The sequence below is a fragment of the Triticum aestivum genome, chromosome 3B (genome assembly GCF_018294505.1).
Source record: "Triticum aestivum cultivar Chinese Spring chromosome 3B, IWGSC CS RefSeq v2.1, whole genome shotgun sequence".
In the NCBI taxonomy this organism is placed as follows: Eukaryota; Viridiplantae; Streptophyta; class Magnoliopsida; order Poales; family Poaceae; genus Triticum; species Triticum aestivum.
The window spans coordinates 441,182,788-441,199,903 of record NC_057801.1 but is presented as its reverse complement, the minus strand read 5'-3'; positions in this window follow the sequence as shown (position 1 = coordinate 441,199,903).

The window sequence follows — 17,116 nt, the reverse complement described above, 5'->3', positions numbered from 1 at the left end:
CACTTCCCTCCGGGAGGGGGAAATCATCACCAACGTCATCGCCAACGATCCTCTCATCGAGAGGGGGTCAATCTCCATCAACATCTTCACCAGCACCATCTCCTCTCAAAACCCTAGTTCATCTCTTGTATCCAATCTTGTATCAAAACCACAAATTGGTACCTGTGGGTTGCTAGTAGTGTTGATCACTCCTTGTAGTTGATGCTAATTTGTTTACTTGGTGGAAGATCATATGTTCAGATCCTTAATGCATATTATTACTCCTCTAATTATGAACATGAATATGCTTTGTGAGTAGTTATGTTTGTTCCTGAGGAAATGGGTGAAGTCTTGCTATTAGTAGTCATGTGAATTTGGTATTCGTTCGATATTTTGATGAGACGTATGTTGTCTTTTCCTCTAGTGGTGTTATGTGAACGTCGACTACATGACACTTCACCATTATTTGGGCCTAGAGGAAGGCATGGGGAAGTAATAAGTAGATGATGGGTTGCTAGAGTGACAGAAGCTTAAACCCTAGTTTATGCGTTGCTTCGTTAGGGGCTGATTTGGATCCATATGTTTAAAGCTGTGGTTAGGTTTACCTTAATACTTCTTTTGTAGTTGCGGACAGTTGCAATAGGGGTTAATCATAAATGGGATGCTTGTCCAAGTAAGGTCTGTACCCAAGCACTGGTCCACCCACATATCAAATTATCAAAGTACCGAACGCGAATCATATGAACGTGATAAAAACTAGCTTGACGATAATTCCCATGTGTCTCGGGAGCTCCTTTCTCATTATTATAAATTGTTCAGGCTTATCCTTTGCTTCATAAAGGATTGGGCCACCTAGATGCACTTTATTTACTTTATTTACTTGTTACTCGTTACTATTTATCTTATCACAAGACTATCTATTACCTATAGTTTCAGTGCTTGCAGAGAAAAACTTACTGAGAACCGCTTATCATTTCCTTCTGCTGCTCGTTGGGTTCCACACTCTTACTTATCGAAAGGACTACGATAGATCCCCTACACTTTTGGGTCATCAATACTTTAATGCTATGGTTGGGTTTTACCTTAATGATCTTTAGTAGTTGCGGATGCTTGCTAGAGTTCCAATCATAAGTGCATATGATCCAAGAAGAGAGAGTATGTTAGCTTATGCCTCTCCGTCAAATAGAATTGCAATAGTGATTACCAATCTAGTAACGTAGTCAATTTCTTAGGGACAATTTCACAACTCCTACCACCACTTTTCCACACTCGCTATATTTACTTTATTGCTTCTTTATCTAAACAACCCCTACCTTTTATTTACGTGCTCTTTATTATCTTGCAAACCTATCCTATCACACCTACAAAGTACTCCTAGTTTCATACTTGTTCTCGGTAAAGCGAACACTAAGCATGCATAGAGTCGTATCAGTGGCAGATAGGACTTGAGAGAATATTGGTTCTACCTTTAGCTCCTCGTTGGGTTCGACACTCTTACTTATCGAAAGTGGCTACAATTATCCCCTACACTTGTGGGTTATCACGGGTGTCGTGGACGCGCGTCACACCGTGGCTCATCACCAGCGCTACGCAGAGGAGGAGGCAGGGGCGCCCCATGAGCCACGTCGCCTGCACGAGACGGCATGGGACAGAATGAGTGGGAGGGCGCCGGGGCTTCGCCGGCGGTGTTGACGAGCTTGGTGATGCGACCAAGCCAGGCATCGTAGCCCTTGTTGGCAGGGCGGTAGCACAACAGCTCTCACGCAAGGAGAAGCATGGTTGCCCATTTACCGGCCCACAACGAGCGTGTGAAGACGATGCTGTGGCGGGAGTGAGGGATGGAGTGGCGGTGCGACCGTCGTGCCACACGGAGGGCGGGAGTGAAGAGTCCTGCTGCTCGTGAGCAGTAGGGCCGGTGGCAGCATTAGCTGCGGGAGAAGTGGAGTGGCGGGGGACACCATGGCCCATGGATTCCATCTGAGCGGCACGAGTAGCCCGACGATCGGTACGAACTCGACAGGCATCGGCCATAGGAGTGACGAAGCAGGGACGGAGCAAAGCGAAAGGTGGAATTCCGACACGCCCCTACCTGGCATGCCAAAATGTCGGTATCGGGGCTCTGCAAACCCAAACAAGGTTCGAACTCAGGGGCGTGTATGAAGGATCTCGCCTAGCTACAGCTCTCAGCGCACTACCTCGTGGCCTGGCCTCGTCGAGTTTGAGTGAGCGGGAAGAAGAGATGGACACAACAGTTTACCCAGGTTCGGTCCATCTTACGGTGTAAAAGCCTACTCCTGCTTTGTGATGGGTTGCCTTGCGAGGAGGATGAGGAAGAACTGGTACAGAGGATGAGCTGGCTCGGGAGAGCTCAATGGACAAAAGATTTCGATCCCTCTCTACGGTGGAGACTAACTAATATTTGTAGTGGCCTTGGTCCTCTTCCCTCATAGCTTAGGCAGGAAGGTATTCCACAATGTCCAATTTGAAAGGGGACATGAGTACACCCTATCCTGACTAAAGGTGGTCTTCGTCTGCAAAGCTTCTCCTCATGACGCAGTGGCCGGCTAGGCGATGACCTCCATCCTGCCGAGCTCGTGGTCTTGGTGTTGTTGCACCGGAATGGAAACCTTTGGGGTATTCCTTGGGAACTCGCATACGTCCTTACCTCCTTAGCACCAAAGAGAAAACTGACCTATCCTGCACCAGCTGGCACCCGTCCGGCCTTGGTCGTCACGACTCAAGTCATCGCGCGCCTCACAAGGCGGGAGGCACACATAGAGATCTCGGCTCCTTGGAAGGCCGCCCCTAGGGGGCCTTGGTGTTGCTCGCCTCGTGAGGCGGGATGCCTCGAGAGGGTCCTGTCTGTGCAGACTCATAGCTGGGCCGCGCCGGGCCATTGCTGGCACCACATGCTGGGCCACAGGCAAGCGGGCCTGGGTACCCTCGATCCCAGAACGCCGACACTCACCTATGTTACTCAAACTTGCCTAACCTTAGGTGTGGCAACCTTTGGCAAAGTTGGTCACAAACGAAACAACCCCTAAAACATTTTAACACCCCTTTATAATTCATGATCAACACAACATCGTTTACAAGTAGGGGCATGATGGCATTTGGGGACTCATCAAACCAAGAGTAGGGGCTAGTTCATCGGCAACATCATTTGGTTCTCTCTGACGATGTTCAAACCGAACTGTTGGGAAATGTAGCATGTAATTTCAAAAAAATCTATGCATAGCAACGAGAGGGGGAGAGTGTGTCCACATATCCTCGTAGACCGAAAGCGGAAGCATTTGCCAACGCGGTTGATGTAGTCGAACTTCTTCTCGTTCCGATCGATCTAGTACCAAACATACGGCACCTCCGAGTTCTGCAGACATTCAGCTCGATGACGTCCCTCGAACTCTTGATCCAGCAGAGTGTCGAGGAAGTAGAAGAGTTCCGTCAGCACAACGGCGTGGTGACAGTGATGGTGAAGTTATCCGCGCAGGGCTTTGCCTAAGCACTACGTGAATACGACCGGAGGCGTAAACTGTGGAGGGGGGGGGGGGCGCCGCACATGGCTAACAATCGTTGGTGCGTGTTCTAGGTGCCCCCTCCCCATGTATATATAGATGGGAGGGGGAGAGAGGCAGCCTAGGGCACGCCCAAGTAGGAGGAATCCTACTTGGGCTCCTAGTGCAATTCGCCCCCTATCCTTTTACCGAAATGGGCAAAAGAGGGAAGAGGGAAGGAGGAAGGAAAGGGGGGCCAAACCCCACCTCCTTCTCCTATTTGGCCTCCTACCATAAGGGGGGAGGGCGCCACCCCTTGTGGGCTGGTGTGCTGCCCTCCTATGGCCCATATAGCCCATTATTCCCCCGGGGGGTTCCGGTAACCCCCCGATACTCCGATATGTACCCGATACACCCCGAAACACTTCCGGTGTCCGAATACTATGATCCTATATATAAATCTTTACCTCTCGACCATTTTGAGACTCCTCATCATGTTCGTGATCCATCCAGGACTCCGAACAACATTCGGTCACCAAATCACATAACTCATATAATACAAAATCATCATTGAATGTTAAGCGTGCGGACCCTACGGGTTCGAGAACTATGCAGACATGACCGAGACACCTCTCCCGTAAATAACCAATAGCGGAACCTGGATGCTCATATTGTCTCCCACATATTCTATGAAGATCTTTATCAGTTGAACCATTATGATAACATATGTTATTCCCTTTGTCATCGGTATGTTACTTGCTCGAGATTTGATCGTCGGTATCTTCATACCTAGTTCAATCTCATTACCGGCAAGTCTCTTTACTCATTCTGTAATGCATCATCCTGCAACTAACTCATTAGTTACTTTACTTGCAAGGCTTCTTATGATGTGCATTACCGAGAGGGCCTAGAGATACCTCTCCGGTCAATAACCAATAGCGGAACCTGGATGCTTATATTGGCTCCCACATATTCTACGACGATCTTTATCGGTCGAACCGTTATGGCAACATACGTTATTCTCTTTGTCATCGATATGCTACGTGCCCGAGATTCGATCGTAGGTATCTTCATACCTAGTTCAATCTCGTTACCGGCAAGTCTCTTTACTCGTTCCGTAATGCATCATCCTGCAACTAACTCATTATTTACTTTGCTTGCAAGGCTTCTTATGATGTGAATTACCGAGAGGGCCCAAAGATACCTCTCCGATACTCGGAGTGACAAATCCTAATCTCGATCTATGCCAACCCAACAAACACCTTCAGAGATACCTGTAGAGCATCTTTATAATCACCCAGTTACATTATGACATTTGATAGCACACAAGGCATTCCTTTGGTATCCGGGTGTTGCATAATCTCATAGTCGGAGGAATATGTATTTGACATGACGAAAGCAGTAGCAATAAAACTGAACGATTATAATGCTAAGCTAACGAATGGGTCTTGTCCATCACATCATTCTTCTAATGATGTGAACCCATTCATCAAACTATAACACATGTCTATGGGTAGGAAACTTAACCATCTTTGATTAACGAGCTAGTCAAGTAGAGGCATACTAGGGACACGGTGTTTTGTCTATGTATCCACACATGTATCAAGTTTCCGGTTAATACAATTCTAGCATGAATAATAAAAATTTATCATGAATAAGGAAATATAAAATAACAACTTTATTATTGCCTCTAGGGCATATTTCCTTCAGTCTCCCACTTGCACTAGAGCCAATAATTTAGATTACATTGTAATGATTCTAACACCCATGGAGTCTTGGTGCTGATCATGTTTTGCTTGTGGAAGAGGCTTATTCAATGGGTCTGCTACATTCAGATCCGTATGAATTTTGCAAATTTCCGTATCTCCCTCCTTGACTAGATCACGGATGGAGTTGAAGCATCTCTTGATGTGTTTGGTCTTTTTGTGAAATATGGATTCCTTTGCCAAGGCAATTGCTCCAGTATTGTCATAAAAGATTTTCATTGAACTCGATGCACTAGGTATTACAACTAGATAGGATATGAACTCCTTCATCCAGACTCCTTCATTTGCTGCTTCCGAAGCAGCTATGTACTCCATTTCACACGTAGATCCCACCACGACGCTCTGCTTGGAACTTCACCAACTGACAGCTCCACCATTCAATATAAATCTGAATCCGGTTTGTGACTTAGAGTCATCCGGATCAGTGTCAAAGCTAGCATCGACATACCCATTTATGAAGAGCTCTTTGTCATCTACATAATTAGAAACATATCCTTAGTCCTTTTCAGGCACTTCAGGATGTTCTTGACGGCTATCCAGTGATCCACTTCTAGATTACTTTGGTACCTCCCTGCTAAATTTGGTAATTCCCGCTCTTCCCAAATATTACTCTGGTACACATCATAACATACATGATAAAACCAATGGCTGAGGCATAGGTGTCGGCGTTCTGGGAACGGGGGTCACCAGACTTGCCTGCGTGCGGCCTGCTGCGTGGCTCAAGGGGTGGCCCAGTACGGCCCATCTTCATCAACCCAAGCTCAAGACCCTCGCAAGGGGCTAAGCCTCGCGGGGCGGACGACACAAGCTTTCTCAGGAACGGCCTCACCAGGCAGGCCCGCGAGGAGGCGGAGAGATCAAGGCAGGAGTACCTCGTGAGGTGCTCATGATGCAAGCCATGACGATCGAGACCAGGCGGACGCCAGGCGGGCGCCAGCCTGCGCAGTGTCCTCGTTTCCTCTTTGGTGCAAAGAGGGCAAGCGCAGGCGCGGAGTATCGAGGCATCAAGCAAAGGTTACCATATCGGTGCAACGAGACCAAGACCAGCAGAGAGGCCAGAAGGAGGTCACCGTGGAGCCCAAGACAGCGTCATCGCCAGTGCCTTTGGCAGTCGAAGACCAACTTTAGTGAGGATAACTTGTACTAGCTGTTCTCCTTCAAAATGTCCGTTATTGGCTCCCTTCCCGCTCAATATTTGGGAAGAGGACCAGGGCCTCTATAAATAGAGATAGCTACCACCGTAGAGAGGGGATCAGATCCAGAGATCACTTCATCTAGAGCCTAGAGAGATCCACCCAAGCAGAGCACCACACCAGCTCAAGAACACCTCTCGCGAGGCTGATCTTCCTCTGTACTGTTCATCATCAGCCCCTGAGGCAATCCACCACACCACACACTGGATTAGGGTATTACACCACAACGGTGGCCCGAACCAGTATAAACCTTGTGTCCCTTGTGTTGTTCATCGTGTAGCTTAGATTCACAGCGAGGCATTGGGACGTGGATCGGTAGGGGGAAGATCTTCGCGCGCACCCCAGAGTTTGAACCTTAAGGGTTTTGCCGGAACCTGATATCCGACATTTGACGCGCCAGGTAGGGGTGCACCGGAATCTTTCTTCCACTGTTCCACGTTCGATCGTTCGTCGCATCCATGGTTGACGCTCACCGAGCTCGCGCCGAGCGTCGGGCTGCTCTCGCCGCCTGCGTCGCCCAGGTGGCTCCCGTCGGTGGGCCTTCCCGTCGTTCTCCGTCTCCTACCGCCAACGCCGCCACCGGCCTGGCGGGGAACGAGCAGTAGGCATCGTCACTTCATCCCTCGGTGCGATGGGAAGGCCGCACCGCCACTCTGTCGCTGACTCCAGCTGGTTCGTCGTCTCACGCCCGTCGCGCTCCCACGGACGCGCATGCCGTGTTGCTCCTGGCACGTGAGATCCTGCATTACTGCCCCGTCGACGACCTCTATGAGGAGTGGCTCGCTCACGTTACCGAGCTCGTCAGCACCGCAGGGGGCTCTCCTGTGCCGTCCCTCTCGCTGCCTCGCCCCCCGTCCTGCATGGGCGATGCAGCTCAAGAGGTGCCTCCGCCACCTCCTCCCTAAGAAGGTGCCCTGGCTCCAAGGCGCGCGGCACCTAGACGAGACCCACCGCGTCCAGTGCCTGCACGACAAGAAAGGAGCTGCCAAGAAATCCCTCGCCCCCGAGAAGCCGCTCGTGTGCTCCCCACTCCAGCACGTCAAGACCGCGTCCCTGCGCCAGCACGTCAAGACCCCACGCTGCCCCTGGCGATGGCGCGCGGGAATCTCCAAGAGCAGGCCCCGCGTCTGCAAAGGGCACTGGTGGCCACCTCAGGCTGCCGCGCCTTCACCACCGAGCTGCATCTGCCTCCTTGCTACAACGGCACTGCCGACCCCGCAGAGTTCCTGCAGCTCTACGAGCTGGGCATCGAAGCGGCCAACGGAGACGAAAAGGTCATGGCGAATTGGTTTCCCATGGCGCTCAAGGATGGTGCCCGCACCTGGTCCTGAACCTGCCTCCCGGCATGATCTCCTCTTGGGACGAGATGCGCACCCGCTTCATCGCCAACTTCCAGGGCACTCGCGACCGTCCCCCAGTCGTGGGTGACCTGCGCCGCATCAAGCAGCAACCTGAAGAAACCCTGCAGAAGTACATCCAGCGCTTCAACAGCGCTCGCCTCAAGATTCCAAAGGTGACCGAGGAGGTCATCCTCTCAGCGTTCTCTGACGGCGTCCGCGACATAAAGATGAAGGAGGAGCTGGCAATCCACGAGGATCTGTGCACATCTCTGGAGCTGTTCAACCTGGCGACCAAGTGCGCAAGGGATGAGGAGGGGCGCCTCTTCCTTCTTGAGCTCCCAGCTGCTGGCCCTGAAGAGAAGAAAGCCAAGGCCAAGGATGTGAAGCGCAAACGAGCAGCCGTGCTCGCAGCAGAGCCATACATGAAGCGCGTCAGGGACCAGCCGGAGTTGTCCAAGGGCAGCTGATACTGCGTATACCACGACCTCCACACCCACAATACCAACGAATGCCAAGAGCTCAGGGCCGTGCGAGAATGACGTATCGGTCGACGCCCCGAGCACAACGATCGGGGCTACGACCGAGGAGGGGGAAGAGGTGAAGGATGATGGGACGACCGAGGCCCTCGCCAAGGGTGGCGTGACCGACCTCGCGAGGACCGCTGGCAGGACCAGCCTCGCGAGGGGGCTTGGAGGGATCAGCCTCGCGAGGATCGCCCATAGGGCAAAGCAGGCCTTCCTCCTTTGCCGCCACCGCCAAGAAGGAATGGTGACCACCACCAGGACGAAGGGGCTGGGGGCTTCCAGGAGCCACGTGCTATCGCTTGCCTCCTGGGCGGTGCCCAGGCCCCAGCTTCTCAGCGCACATTCAAGCAGTTCACTCGCGAGGTGAATGCAGTCCTCCCCAAGCTCGAGGCCACGCGCCCTCTCAGGTGGTTCGCGTGCGCCATCACGTTCAGCTCAGCGGATCAACTCAAGTGTGCGGCTACAGCCGGTGTCCTCCCAATGCTTTGTTCCCCAGTCATCAGCAATGTACAAGTTACCAGGACCCTCATCGATGGTGGCGCAGGGTGATGTCTACTACACAACCTTCTTCTTGTAGACGTTGTTGGGCCTGCAAGTGCACAGGTTTGTAGGACAGTAGCAAATTTCCCTCAAGTGGATGACCTAAGGTTTATCAATCCGTGGGAGGCATAGGATGAAGATGGTCTCTCTCAAACAACCCTGCAACCAAATAACAAAGAGTCTCTTGTGTCCCCAACACACCCAATACAATGGTAAATTGCATAGGTGCACTAGTTCGGCAAAGAGATGGTGATACAAGTGCAATATGGATAGTAGATATAGGTTTTTGTAATCTGAAAATATAAAAACAGCAAGGTAACTAATGATAAAAGTGAGCGTAAACGGTATCGCAATGATAGGAAACAAGGCCTAGGGTTCATACTTTCACTAGTGCAAGTTCTCTCAACAATAATAACATAGATAGATCATATAAAAACCCCTCAACATGCAACAAAGAGTCACTCCAAAGCCACTAATAGTGGAGAACAAACGTAGAGATTATGGTAGGGTACGAAACCACCTCAAAGTTATTCTTTCGGACCAATCTATTCAAGAGTTCATACTAGAATAACACCTTAAACACACAAATCAACCAAAACTCTAATGTCACCTAGATACTCCATTGTCACCTCAAGTATCCGTGGACATGATTATACGATATGCATCACACAGTCTCAGATTCATCCAACCAACACAAAGTACTTCAAAGAGTGCCCCAAAGTTTCTACCGGAGAGTCAAGAAAACGTGTGCCAACCCCTATGCATAGGTTCATGGGCGGAACCCGCAAGGTGGTCACCAAAACATACATCAAGTGGCACGTGATATCCCATTGTCACCACAGATAAACACGGCAAGACATACATCAAGTGTTTTCAAATAAAGACTCAATCCGATAAGATAACTTCAAGAGGGAAACTCAATCCATCACAAGAGAGTAGAGGGGGAGAAACATCATAAGATCCAACTATAATAACAAAGCTCGCGATACATCAAGATCGTGCCATAGAGAGAACACGAGAGAGAGAGAGATCAAACACATAGCTACTGGTACATACCCTCAGCCCCGAGGGTGAACTACTCCCTCCTCATCATGGATAGCGCCGGGATGATGAAGATGGCCACCGGTGATGGGTTCCCCCTCTGGCAGGGTGCCGGAACAGACTCCCGAGAGGTTTTTGGTGGCTACAGAGGCTTGCGGCGGCGGAACTCCCGATCTATCTTGATTTCGATGTTTTTAGGGTACATAGGCTTATATAGGCGAAAGAAGTCGGTCGGGGGGTGCTCGAGGGGCCCACGAGATAGGGGGCGCGCCCAGTAGGGGGGGGGCGCCCTCCTATCTCATGGCCTCCTCAAGGATCTTCTGATGTGAACTCCAAGTCTCCTGGATCATACTCTTCCAAAAAATCACGCTGCCGAAGGTTTCATTCCGTTTGGACTCCGTTTGATATTCCTTTTCCTCGAAATACTGAAATAGGCAATAAAACAACAATATGGGCTGGGCCTCCGGTTAATAGGTTAGTCCCAAAAGTAATATAAAAGTTTATAATAAAGCCCATAATCATTCAAAACAGATAATAAAATAGCATGAATGCTTCATAAATTATAGATACGTTGGAGACGTATCAGCATCCCCAAGCTTAATTCCTACTCGTCCTTGAGTAGGTAAATGATAAAAGAAAGAATTTATGAAGTGTGAATGCTAGAAGGTGCACAAGTTTGATCAATGATAATTTCAATCACCTTTTCTAGCACGATAATATGTCATAACAGTAGTTCATCTCATAAAACTTTTCACGATAAAGTAACAAGCAATTCACATGTCAAAGCATAGACCATAAACTTTCTTGAAAACTAGCAAACTTCATTCTCAGTCATCAAACAATTGCAATTCATCTTATTTTCAGGAATAGCAAACTCTGCATACTCAACTATCATATAGTCTTCTACAATTGCTAACACTCACGCAATACTAATGGTTATGGAGTATCAATCGTACACTGAGAAAGATAGGGGCTTATAGTGTTGCCTCCCAACATATTCACCTTTGGGTGATGTCAACAATAATAGTTCATGCTAACTTACATCCAATTGGATATATATATATCAGGATCTTCCCAACACGAGGTGCTTGCCAAAGGATAAAATGAAAAAGGGAAAGGTGAAGATCACCTTGACTCTTGCATAAAGTAAAAGACATAAAGTAAAAGATAGGCCCTTCGCAGAGGGAAGCAGAGGTTGCCATGCACTTTTAGGGTTGGATGCACAAAATCTTAATGTGAATGAACGTCACTTTATATTGCACTTGCATATGGACCTTTATTATGCAGTCCGTCGCTTTTATTGCTTCCATAACAAGATCATATAAAGCTCTTTTCTTCACACCAAAATATCATACATATTTAGATAGAAATTTTTATTGCTTGAACCGATGACAACTTACTTGAAGGATCTTACTCAATTCATAGGTAGGTATGGTGGACTCTCATGGCAAAACTGGGTTTAAGGATATTTGGAAGCACAAGTAGTATCTCTACTTGGTGCAAGGAATTTTGTCTAGCATGAGGAGGAAAGGCAAGCTCAACATTTTTGAATGATCCATGACAATATACTTTAACTGAGATGTCGGAAAACATAACCCATTGCATTGTCTTCCTTGTCCAACATCAACTCTTTAGCAAGTCATACTTAATGAGTGCTCCCAATTATAAAAGATGTCTAGGATAGTGTATTTATATGTGGAATCTCTCTTCCTTCAATATTCTCTCATGAATTGTTCAAATGACCAATACAATGCTTGCTAACCTTCAATAAATTTACAACCTCTACTTCTTAGACGTGAAGTCATTAATCCCCATGGGATAAGCAAATGAGGCATATATAATTTCAGATTTATGACATTCAACTCATTCAACAATTTACTCATAGGATATAAGTGAAGCACACGAGTAAATGACAAACTACTCCAAAAAGATATAAGTGATGATCAATGAGTAGCTAAATAATTATGTAACTATGTGAAGACTCTCTCTCATTAAAGAATTTCAGATCTTGGTATTGTATTCAAACATCAAGCAAAACAAAATAAAATGACATTGCAAGGATAGCACAACTCATGTGAAGAAGCAAAAACTTAGGCTCAACTGATACTAACCGATAATTGTTGAAAAAGAAAGGTGGGATGCCTACCGGGGCATCCCCAAGCTTAGATAGTTGAGACTTCTTGAAATATTATCTTGGGGTGCCTTGGGAATCCCCAAGCTTGAACTTTTGTGTCTCCTTAATTCCTCTCATATCATGGTTTCTCTTTTTATCAAAAGCTTCATCCACATCAAACTCAACGGGAACTCGTGAGATAGGTTAGTATAAACCAATGCAAAACCTTATCATTTTCTACTTTAACAAATCACTAAAATTATTATTCAACATTGCATACTAAATGCCTCTGCATATTTAATACTCCTATCCTCAAATAGAATCATTAAACAAGCAAACATATGCAAACAATGCAAACATAACAGTAATCTGCCAAAACAGTATAGTCTGTAAAGAATGCAAGATTCATCATACTTCCCTAACTCCAAAAATTATGAAATAAAATTCCCACTGTATTAAATTTATCAGAGCTCATTACGCAAAAGGTTTAAACATTATATCTTTCTCTTAATTTTCTAGGGATTTTTTGCAACAGCGGTAAACTTTCTGTTTTCAAACAGCAACATGTATACTAGCAAAATAAGCATGGTAAAGGCTATCCTTGACCTTTTTTATTGAAACTATAGATGCAAAACATTATTCTAAATAGCAGCAAGCAAATACTAACAAGAGAAAATGACGCTCCATGCAAAACACATATCATGTGGCGAATAAAAATATAGCTCCAAGTAAAGTTACCGTTGAACGAAGACAAAAGAGGGGATGCCTTCCGGGGCATCCCCAAGCTTAGGCTCTTGGTTGTCCTTGAATATTACCTTGGGGTGCCTTGGGAATCCCCAAGCTTAGGCTCTTGCCACTCCTTATTCCATAGTCCATCGAATCTTTACCCAAAACTTGAAAACTTCACAACACAAAACTCGACAAAAAACTCGTATGAGTAACACTCTGCGATGGCTGTTGGGATAAAGTGATCCACCAAGTACTTAAATAGTGCCTACAGGAAAACTCAGATTTTGTGGGAAGGAATAATCTATACAGCAAGGTCCAGATTCGTTTGTTAATCACTTCTTTGATCAAGCCAGGCACGAGCACTAGTACATGAAACTACTGGTAGTATTGGTTCAGTTTTTTCGATTACCAAAGCAAAGACCACGACCCGATCTGTTCAACTGGGACCGACCCGGCAACAACCACGACCCGGACTCTGCACATCTTTGCCGAGCCGCTTTGGACGCACTGTTATCTGCTTAGTTGCGCGTGAGCTGCCACGGCCCGGTCCAAAAAGCCGCCCCGGTCTTGAGTCGTCTCCGCCACTGACGTAAGCCGCCGGCCATCGATTGTTGCCTGCAAAACGTGGTTAACCAGACGAATCAGGTGATATCCATCTAAATTTATCTTATTAAACGCTTATTGTTTTTTGTCAAAAAACAATTATTTGCCCTGTAACATCTTTACACATGGCAATTGTTTATGTCATTATACCGCGGGGACGGAGGCACGCCAACATATTTTGGCACAGGTGATCGTCGTTACTCAACGGTCTCCCGCACCGGCTTACAGCAAGGAGGACGAGTCGCCCGTCCGCACTGGCTTACAACGCCGCGCCCGGCTCATCTGTCTGCTCCCACGACCGACTCACTCGTGAGTGATTTCAACTTAACCTAGTGATCATCAACTTCATGGCAGATTATTTCTGGCCTGGCACATCAGGTGATATCCATTTTAAATATATTTTATTGGCACATATTATTTTTGTCAAAAAGCAGTTTATCTTTGCCTTGGTCTGCAATATTGTTGATGCAGGACAATTGTTCACTACATCAAAACGACGCGATTAACTCGCCCGTCCGTGCTGGTTTACGACACCGGTGCCGATCTTCCCCGTCCGCACCGGTTTACAATGCCACGGCCGACTCATCTATCCGAGCTGCCTCTGATGTTGCGGTCGTTATTGTCGCCCGTCTCTCGCGGCCTGGTCTACATCAACATACCGGGCCGCACCTGTCTGCATGAGCTGTTCATTGAGTATGAGCAAGTCACAGCTTGGGTAGCCCGGTTTTCTTTCAACAAAAAGGAGGCAAATTATCATATACTATCAACCGCCGTTTGCACTGGATGGCTCAATGGGCAGGCGCACAAGTCGCCGCCACTACAGTTTGGTTAACTTCAAATTGCCAGTTGGAAGGAACCATTGGCCGAGTTGCTGACACGGCTCATACGGGATCATTTATAACCCGCCGCAGTCACCTCAACCTTCTGTGGATTTACATCGTGCTATCAACACCAATGATATACAAGTTATGTCGGTTTATATCATGCTCAAATATGAAGAGTTTCAAGCCAACTCCTCGAGTCACCTTGAGACTCGGGGGCTACGATGACATGACTCAGCAAATCTTGCTAGTTTCAGCAAATTTAAGAACCCCGGAACGATGGAGGGAAAGATAACCCGGTCCAGGAGGCTACTGTTATTTGAAGGCCGTCAGAAAATTTCCGGCTTAGAAAGTATATGACAGTTACAAAATCCCGGCTCAATGAAGAAGATCCGGGTCATCAGAAAGGATTCCGGTTTAAAATCCGGCTCAAGGGAAGTCAGTCTCATTGAAGCTCTCAAATATCTGGTTTACAATCCGGTTCAAGGGAAATCTGTTCTCCCACAAAGCTCTCAAGCGCTCAAATCCGGTTTAAAAATGTCCGGTTCAAAAAGGAATTAACTTCTCGCAAGTTCGAGTTGAAAGGCCATCAGAAAATTTCCGGCTGAAAATGAAGATTCCGGTTTAAAATCCGGGTCAAGGGAAAGATGTCTCCCACAAAGCTTTGAAGCTCTCAATATCCAGTTCAAGATCCTGGTTCAAGAAGAATTTATCTCTTGCAAAAAAGTTAAAAGTTACCGAAGAGGACCTGCTGCCATGATGCGCGGTTCAAACATGGGTATCCTGCCTTATTGGCCTAACATATTATTGATCACATGGGGGCTTCTGCTTCATAAAGCGGGGTCTCTGTCTTTCTTATCATGCGTGGTTACATGGAGTGGCTCTGTTTTTAAAGCGGACTCCGGTTTACCCCTTGACATTTGCTTTTTATACATCACTGGGGGCCTTGGTCGTGTCTGAACCAACGCGACACCTTTTGATAGGCGACAGCCACCAGATCACTTGGGGACATGGTCAAGTCTGAACCAGTCACGCCTCTTGGTCGGCCTAAGGCCACAAAATCACTTGGGGGCTTGGTCGAACCCGAACCATTGCCACGCCTCTTGATCTGGCATATATGCCACGAATCATTTGGGGACCTGGCTGACTTGAACCATAGCTACACCTATTGGGAGCTTGGTCGTGTCCGACCATGGTAACACCATCTGATCGGCTTAGTAAAGCCTTCTTTTTTGCAAACGGTTTTATCATTGCCTTTGCTTCCATATTTTTTCATAACTGTTATTTTATTTTTGTTGCGTTTTTTAAACCGACAACGTTTTAATCCGGTTCAACTGTCAATTACAAATTGACGAAACACGGTCAAATCTTAATCCGGAGGCCATCTGCCCAGTTTGATTTTCTATTATCATCCTATTATGGAGTAAACCGGCATTCATAAACCCGGCTTGACTTTCAATTACAAGTTGTCAATACAGGATCAAGTTATAATCCGGAGACTATCAGCCCGGTCTGGTTTGACTACGAGTCGCCAGTATTATATATGGTTAAACTGGTGTTTATCACAACCCGGTACGGTTTATCATCAACCGACATAGTATGAAAGGAGTTATCATTACTCAAGATTGGGGTTATCACTCTTACTACAAAAAGTTGGTAAAGCCAACAATGTGATTCAACATCACAGGTATGATATATTTCATATTTGATTATTCTTAAGTGCAACCTTGGGTATAAACTCAGGTTATATGTTGGGCATTATGACCCGTCCAGCGGTAAACCGCCAGGACACTTTAAACTTGTTGTATGTAGAAACAGGTTGAATAAAGCATAATTATAAATCACCGGTGTTTATTAAACCGGCCTGGCTTTAAGACGATAGGTTGCCAGTATATGATGGGAAATTATCCGGTGTTTATTAAACCGGCCTAGCTTTTGACTATAAGTCACCAGTATATATTTGGATTGCGCCATTGGAATCATGCGCTTATAAATCATTGGGTTATATTATTCAAATAGCCAAACTTGGCTGAATTTTCATTATGATATTGAATGAATATGGTTTTCATACCGGATTATATTATCTTGAATAGCCAACATGGCTGGATCTTTATTATGGTTATTAATAACCGCTATTATTGAGGTTTTGAAAGTCGCTTTAGCGCACTGGATATTATTTTTTCAAAGGATATGATTTATTCTACAATTGAAGGAATAGTCCCGAGTCGCTGCAGGCTTACGACCCGGCACTTGGAGGCTACATTATTCAAATTGAGGTTATATGCAAGTCTCATGTCGCTGCAAGCATGCACCATGACACTTGGGGGCTAATGCAAAGTCATTTTTTTTGCTCATATTATTGAAGACCCGACTCATCACATTATAATGAGCCGGCCCTTGGGGGCTACCAATTGCTCCTGTCAACAACTCAAGGTACACAAGTTAAATCCATTATATTGAAGGGTCCACTGCTCAGTTGGTAAAGCACAAGGCTCTCAACCTTATGGACGTGGATTCAAGCCCATGATGGGGGTTACATCATATGATGTTATTTTCATTGAAGTATATATCAAGTCCCAGCTCAATATTATCTTACTGAGCCGGCCCTTGGGGGCTACACATCATTGCTCAAATCTACATGATTATATTTACAAAAGTCCCTACTCATTATTGCATAAATGACCCGGCCCTTGGGGGCTACACTGGTTGAAGTTTTATGAGTATAAGGCAATTTCAAGTCCCTGGTTGCTGCAAGCATGACAACCCGACACTTGGGGGCTACATAATATGGAGTGTTCAGTTTTTACTAGTGACTGGGATGAACAACATGGATTTCTTCAAAAGTGGCAGTATTGATATTGAAGCAAGTCTTAAACCATAACTTTGTTTTGTTCAAGACTTGGGGGCTACAGGTAATATGGATATAAGGGAGAAGTATCTTCCAAATTTTCAGTTTGGAGTAAACCAGATTAA